This window comes from Macaca mulatta, chromosome 12, assembly GCF_049350105.2.
Source record: "Macaca mulatta isolate MMU2019108-1 chromosome 12, T2T-MMU8v2.0, whole genome shotgun sequence".
Classification (NCBI taxonomy): domain Eukaryota; kingdom Metazoa; phylum Chordata; class Mammalia; order Primates; family Cercopithecidae; genus Macaca; species Macaca mulatta.
This window is the reverse complement of record NC_133417.1, coordinates 48,771,198-48,779,516: the sequence shown is the minus strand read 5'-3', so window position 1 is coordinate 48,779,516 and position 8,319 is coordinate 48,771,198.

The following is an 8,319-nucleotide window of genomic DNA, read 5'->3' as shown; positions in this document are numbered from 1 at the left end:
GGTCAAATTCCAGATCCCAGTTTCTTCTAGAGGACTCATGCTAATGTGTTTAACTGGTCCATGCTTGGGCCTATCACGAGCTTTATCAATTGCAGACTCTATAAGCATTAAATGCTGCTGCTACTCCTACACTCTGCCCCCACCCATCTTCTCTCCTTCATTGCCTTGAATGACAACCCAATGTAAGTTCTCTTCCTGCCTTCCTGGTGGATGTCTTATTGCTTTGACTGGTTATTCTTAATATTCTCTCTTCTCTTTTTACTTTCTCTCATTTGGAATTCTTGTTTATTCCTGTAACTTATCTAGATACTTCATATGTCCGGTACCACTAATGTCAATATGACTGCCAAGGGTTACACACACATTTATGACTTTCTATACTCTGGAGGTTTTTTAAATAGATGTCCAAGAGATACATGCATATTAATTCACCTGATCAAACCACCATTTTCCAGCGCCATAAAAAACCAGTTTCTCTTGCTATTTTCTCCCTACTATTATAAAAAACTACCATTTTTCTAGTTAAAATTTTGTGGTCATGATTGATTTACTTTGCTGCTTTCTATATCTAATCAGTTACCACATCCAGTCAATTCCTTTCCATTGTCAATTTTATCTTGGCTTTCCTTTTTTAAACTCTAGCCTCCACTATTCTGATTAAAGACTTCATACTCTCTTAGTTGAAAACCACATTTGCTTGCATGGCTTCTCCTGGCTCCAAGTTCTTCCTGTAGCTGCTTTGACTCCATCTTCCATGTCACCATTGGACCAACCTTTCTAGGGTGTGGTTCTAATTCATGAGATGATATCTGCAAGAATTACTTTATAATACCTGGTTGCTATATGGATATTAGTTGTTCATCTTATTCTGTCACTGCCCTGGTCAAGTATCTTTAAGTTCTCCCCAGTGTCTACTGAATAAAGATAAAATGTCACTGTCTAGCTTCTAAGATCCTCTGTAATATTTTCTAAGTTTGCCTTTCTAGATTTATTTTCTACTAATCCCAATGGATTACATTCTGTCCAGCTTGAAAGCCTTGCCATGTGTCTGACACATTCAATTTCTTTGGTGACTTGAACTCGGGTTCATGCCATTCTACCCTTCCCCCACCCTAGACTATCTCTGCCCCAGTGAGAGGGAAATAAGCTGAACAAATATCTAGCATTCTTTGGTAGAGGATGGTTATCAGTAATTAAATTTTTAGGTTCAGCATTGGTCCATCTATTAGTTTTGCACTGCTTTTTTGGGTCACATTTGAACATTAAGTTAAAATCCTTCATCCACATGAATATCTTCAGAAGATGAAAAGTAATACTATTGATCATGTAGCAAAGATAAAGGAGTTGGAGGGTTTCATTGATGACATACTAAATTTAAGCCAAGAGCATAAAGTAGCAATTAAAAACCTAGAAAGATCTTAGGCTGCATAGATTGAAATTATCTTGTGAGAAATTACAATGCCTTGGCTCTTAGTATGGCTTGGACTATGCCAGGATATTATGTCTGGGTACCCATTTGAAGAGAAGCATGGCAGAATGAAGTCTGCACAGAAAAGGATGGCCAGGATGGTGAAATACAGAAATTATTTTGAGTTAAATGAGAGAAGGAACCAGGATGATTTAACCTGTACAGGAGATGATTAGAGAAATAAATGCCATCTTTATATGTATGTAAGGCTATTATAAAGAAAAGGCATATGTTTGTTCAGTCAACAAATAGAAGTAGGACAATTAGAACTATTTGTGAATCAATATTATAAAAACTTTCTCGCAAGACCTCTCCCTCCTTCAGAGGACAGTAAATAGAGTCTGAGTGACCAAGATTGCTTTAGAAGGATTTCCTATAGCAGGAGGTTAGACACAAACAACTCTTTAAAATTTAAGATTCTGAAACGGGGAGAGGAAAAAAATCCTCTGAGAAGTCATTGGAATAACTTTACGTTAAAAAGGTATGGACTTAGAGGTCCTGGCAATGAAAAGACAGCCCCAATCCTTCAAAAAATTGTGAATTGTGAGAAATGTCAATGAAATTCGTATTTGGGTGACTTGGCAAAAATCATTTGCATGGAAAGTTCACGGTGGAAAGAGGACATGACCACAGAAACTTTGGACTGGGATGAGCTGTCTTGGAGTAAACCGCAATTCATCTGGAAAAGTGGTGAAAATATTACAGGCATGGAAATTCTGTAGCTATGGGAGAAAAGTCATGGTCATCATCAATTCCCAGGAGACCATTTCTAAGCATCTAAAGCAGAGACAGCCCCATGCCCACCACTTGGCCTCGAAGTTCACCTGATGGACTTGATACCTATAGTCTCTTCCTTTATCTCTCAGCTACTTCTCTCCGCATCTGCATTCTATTTTCCTTGCACAGTGTTCTGGCTAAACTTGTGGGTGCCAAGCCATCTCTAGGAGCTGTCTGTCTCTGGCTTTCCATTTGTCTTCAGGTTGTCAATTGCAATTGTGAACACAGTTGAGTTTTATTTCTCACAGCTGCGCTACCAGTGGCATAAACTGGTGTTCAATGATTCGCTAGTCCCCCCCACCCTGCTTATTTTTCAGTCTCACATCCTAGCTGCTACATTCTTTCACCACCTGTTTTGGCTACAGATCATACTCAGTTTTTTTATTCCAGACTGACATGTATGGCCTTGATGCAACTTTACTAGTATCAATGGAAAGAAAAAGATTACCTATAATCTTCTCATAAATCATAGAAAAAGTATAAAAAGCATGAGCAAGTGTAATTTATCACCCTGAGAAGTGGGCATGTAATTACTTGCAAGGCTGCTTTTAGTTTATAGCATAGTTTTCTATTTCTATCCTTAAACATTTTGCCTGCATCAAAGTTCTGGAGAATTTAGCACATTTGCAAATGCCTGGTGCTGATGCTACTTCTGCAAAATCATGTGCACATCATTTCAATGGCATTGCAACTATCTCCAGCATAGCTAGAGGGGTCTACTAGAACTCCTACTCCAGATCTCCTTGACTAGTATCTTGGCATTGAAGTTTAGTTGTTCAATAAATTACAGTTCAAGGTGAAGTATAGTAACAGATAGTGTTTACTTAAATTAAAAACCCAAATAACTTACAGAATTAGATGTGTAATTTTTGGTGTTGCTATTGCTGGAGTACTTGTACTACTTTCATCAGATTATATCTATTCATGTGTTTAGGGCAAACAAATACAAAATAAATTTGATTATTTTTCAATTTTTTTGATTTATTTCTGAATTTCAAAATTCATCTTTATCTCTCCACACCTAAGGCCATTTATCATTTCCTTAGCCAGAAAAATTTTCTTTAAAAGTTTAGGCACTTTGAGGATTGAACACTGGAAACTATAGAGCATGCTCTTCTCATCAAGGCATTTCGACTTCATGAAAACATCCACTCAAAGTAGGGCAGGCTCTTACTTGGGAGGCTTTCTCAGCTGAGCCGTTCTGGGCATGACCCAACATGGCCCCTGATTCTGACTCTATTTATGGTCCATGAGGAATCGCAACCACCTCTCTCAGAAAGGAGCTCCCTGGTTTCGGGTGGGCCCGTTGTCTTCATTGCTGGTTGACTCAGTGGACGTCCTTATGCACAAATCAGCCTAGTGCTAGTTATCATGCAGGGAACTGCGGACAGAATAATTTCAGCAAAAATTGGGCACGGCAAATAAATTAAACACCATCATTTGCATAGTGGTTGGATTTTAGTTATCTGCATTAATGGGTGTTAGTATTTTGCTTCTACTAAAAACTGGTCCTTTTAGAGCTAGCATTAATCTTCTGTCAAAGAGTTATAAACAAGGAAACGGTTTTTATGGAAGTGAATTTCAAGAGATCTTAAAAGCTGTTGAGTGTCCCTAGCCCATCTTTTTCATACCTGTTCAACTTATTAATATCTTTCTTCCATCTTATCTTGAGGATGGAGCAAATGATCCATTAGCTAAATTTAGCATACTAGCCCAAACAGATCTGCATTTTCTTTCTAACCCTGCCCTGTGACTCACTCTATTAACTGAGGGAACTAATTAAGCACTTTGTTGCAAAAGTGTCCCCCTCCCGTTCAGCTCCTGCAGGGTTCTTGGCTGCAGTTGGAATAAAAGTGAATGAAGATGGTGATAATGTCAACCAAGTTGCTACACATACAAAATTTGTAAATAAACTTTGTCAAGCACCTACCTCATCTAAGGTCATGGTCTAGACCCTGTGGTAACATGCAGTCCTACACTATGATGCCTGCTGTCACCAGTGATGGAGAGAACAAATGGAAATTCTAGAGTAAAGAAATTATCCTCCGAATGGTTCATTGGCATCACATTCCCTCTAAACAGATATACTGCAGTGAAGATCTGGGTCACTTTTCTGTAGGTTTGAAGTTTACTGAAGGTCTTAGATCAGCCCTATTCTCCTCAAATGACACTGCACTCTGTTCAGTGTTGCTTTGGATCAGACCTTGTGAAAGGGGGTGGGCTCTGGACCTCTAGCAAGCTACTGGCATGCTCCTTCTGTGTTATGTGCAACATTGCATATAATATGTCCCTGTTAGGCAAATGTGCTGCAGTTGAAAATAAGGTTGGGACATCAGTGTTCCTCAGGGTTGGGGATAACCTTTCATGTACTTCCTCAAGACACAGTATTACCGGACACATTTGATTTACACAGAAACTAAATTTTAAACTCTCTAAGATACAGACACTTATGTATTGCTTGTATTTTATTTTCTGAATTCCTTCATTCTAAATCCTGAACAATATTGCCTTTGTTATATAATCATACAGCTGTAGTCTTTTCTTGAAAATATACTAAGTTCATTTCTATCATAGAAAAAAATGTAGACATTTGGATTCCCTCTTTGCCTTGTATTATAGGATATGAAAGACTAGTAAAATGCTAATAATATTTTACTAGGAGAATATGGCACCTTTTATGACTTAACTACATTTAGGTGACATCATGGCTTCACATGACAACATGAGTTAAGATGAAATACACTCACTAAAAACCAAATGCCGTCATGTCATGGGTAACCTGTGATCTCTTGCTTTGGAATGTGAAGCCTTGCAGAGCATGCCAGGGTCCATGTGCTATCTGTTATTAATCATAAGAATAAATTCTACCCCATTCCTTAGGTTGTTCTTTCATATCACCAGTTAACAACTCAACACAATCTTTAGTAATAGAAAAAGAGAAATCTTGTACATTCCACTGATTTGAATAATTGCTTGGAAACTTGATAATGTGTTAGCATTCATTTGCTGAAAAGTGGGCCAATGATGGTAAAATGATTTCATTTTAAAATGGGTATGTGCGGCAGAGCATGGTGGCTCACACCTGTAATCCCAGCACTTTGGGAGGCCAACTCAGACGGATCATGAGGTTAGGAGTTCGAGACCAGCCGGGCCAATATGGTGAAACCCCATCTCCACTAAAAATACAAAAATTAGCTGGGCATGGTGGCATGTGCTTGTAGTCCCAACTACTCAGGAGGCTGAGGCAGAAGAATTGCTTGAACCTGGGAGGCGGAGGTTGTAGTGAGCTGAGATCACACCACAGAACTACAGCCTGGGTGACAGAGTGAGACTCCATCTCAAAAAAAAAAAAGTTATGTGCCTATTTGTCTGTATCTGCAGCTGGTTAACTCCTTGGTTAGAACACTTGGTTTAATGAAACCCATATTAGGTGCTTGTCCTCATGGGGCCCTGTCAACATCTCTTTTATGGGTCATGAGTTTCATATCTGACCCCAACCTGCTGCCACACACATGTTCACTACTGGCCAATAAGGCGATGTGACTAGAGATCAAGCATTGCTTAAAGCAAAAGCATCACCACATTGAGGAAAACAATTCATAGCACATAATCCATGGAGGGCGGTTCTGTAACATCACCTCAAGGACTGTATCTGTGGTTGTGCAAAATGAACATGTCTGGATGTAAAGACATGCACACCAGAGACAGTTACTAATCATGTCACTGATGGAGATTCATCTGGGGAAAGACCATTATGAAAAAGCAGTTTGTATCAAAGATGAGTTTAAAGACAGCTGTAGATTTATTATTTTAAAAACCCTGGATGAGGGTATTGGATTCGATAAACTTTAAAGTCCTTCCAGCTCTAAGTCCTTCCAGCTCCCTACAGTCTCCAAGTGCATTGATTAACATACATAATGTAAAACAATGTAGTTTTGTAAAGCAAAATTGGCAGGAAGAGAATATTCTCTCAAGAAAAAATACTTTTCTGTGAGTCTTCCCTTCAAGCTACCAAAAAAAGGTGATCAAGTAGAGCTTAAAAATAATTTCTGGGCTTAAACTTAAAATTCTTTTATCTGGAACAGATTATTTCATTCCACAATTAGAAATGAGATCCAAAATGCAAATATTACTCAGAGAGATAGCACATTGCCTCATATTCACACTATGGTGTTAACAACTGCTATAAGAGCCATTTTACAGAGTAAGTTTGAGAGGGGGAAGCATACCTTATTCAAATATATGAAGATGATTTTACAAATTGTATCCTATTTTATTCCAGTCCCAATTCTGCCAACCCTTCTGGGTATGTTACAGTTTTAAAGACAGTGCTTCAAAATCTGAAGAGGGAAAAAAGTGGAAACAGCTTAAATGAGAATATCACTCCTAGGCTTTCACCAAATACATTTTCATAGTTTTCCAGTTTGTTATATCTTCTTGAGAAGGAGAGAAAATTCTTGGAATTAAATGTACAATAAAATACCACGTATATACTAGTTCTTTAAGGCTTTGTATCTCTATTTTTTTTCTAAGCTTTCTTAGTTTAGATCAAGTCTGTCTTGCATCCGAATTTGGCGAGCCACGCTATTTACTGTCCTATTGACCAGAAGGAAATCTGTCTAATACTTGAAGCTCTATTCCATTTGAAGATCTGTTCAGTCACGTAAAAGTGCTGTTTTGATAGTAATAAAGCAAAGTTACATGGGAGAAACATAGCTTTGTAAATGAACTGAATTTTGAAGCTGCAGGATTGCTGATCCTCATTGTCCCTGTACATGGAAAAAGGGACTTGGGGCTCCAAATGTGGTGAGGGATTGCAGGTTGGATATATGAATTCTGTATTCTTGATGTAAGAGTTTAAAAAGGGTTACAAACAGACGCCATTGAATGTTTGTCCTGGAGAAGCTTTTCTATGAGTTTGGCTGCTCTGTCCTTGTGGGATCATGCAGACGCAGACCTCACCAATGAGACAGCTATGGACACATGAACCTCCTGAAATCATTTGAGGGAATCACAGGGAAAGAATGAGTCTAGGTGTTTTACAAAGAAAATTTTCTATGCCTCAGCTGTAAAATGATTCGTTACCTGACCTATACTGTCCAAGAGATGTCAGGGTACTTGAACAGAAATGGAGCAAAAAGCCACCTGCCTGGCTCACTCACCTCCACTGCTCTTTTATGGGAACAACTTGAGCCCTTTTCATCCATGAAGCTGAGACTGGAAAAAGCTGGCAGGCTCCATCACAGTGCCCTCTGCTCTTGCCTCAGTTTGGTGCCAGTGTTTCTAGTTCCCCATCCCAGGTTTGAGACTAGATGCCTGCCAAATCCCTTCTCTGGTGAGAACAGCCATGACTTTGGGCCCATGTAAAGGCCTTTTAGGTTTTAGGAACTCCTCAGTGAGATCATTTTGCTTAACTTTTGATTGTTAGGTGACCAGACCTTTGAAAAACTGATATTCTTTTCCCCTTATAAACTGGAAACTCCATTCATTTGGGTATGGTGTATTGGAAGACCAGGCTTTCATTCTTTTGAACTTTCCATATAATCAAAAGAACCTAATGAATTCAAGTTGCCTGTAACATTTTGTGTGTTTGAGTTGAAACCAAATTCCTAAACAACTATGTGAGCAATAATGAAATTCAGGCAGAAAGGTTCTATTTTCCTGTTGTTAGAAAAGAGATTTTATGGTGAACTCCTGGGTTCTACTCCCTGTGATTCAAGATGACATAACATTTAGCACTTACCAAATGCATGTTAGCACACAAATTTATGCCAAAGACCCTGAAGAAATGTAATACTGAATTGAGTTTGATCAGGAATACAACTTATGGAATTATATAAACTTGCATTCTAGCATGTTAAAAATGACACAGACATCTATAGATTGCAGTTTAATTGTGGAGATGAGAGCTCCCTCATGCTTCCATATGAGAATTTAGGTACAGTAAGCAGAATGTAATGTTTTCAGTTGGAATTTGGCCAGAAGCTGAGGATTAAAAACCTTAGTGTTATGAAAAGTTCCATGGGATGTTTAATGACTAGAAATAGCCAGAAGCTTATTTTTATGGCATTCCA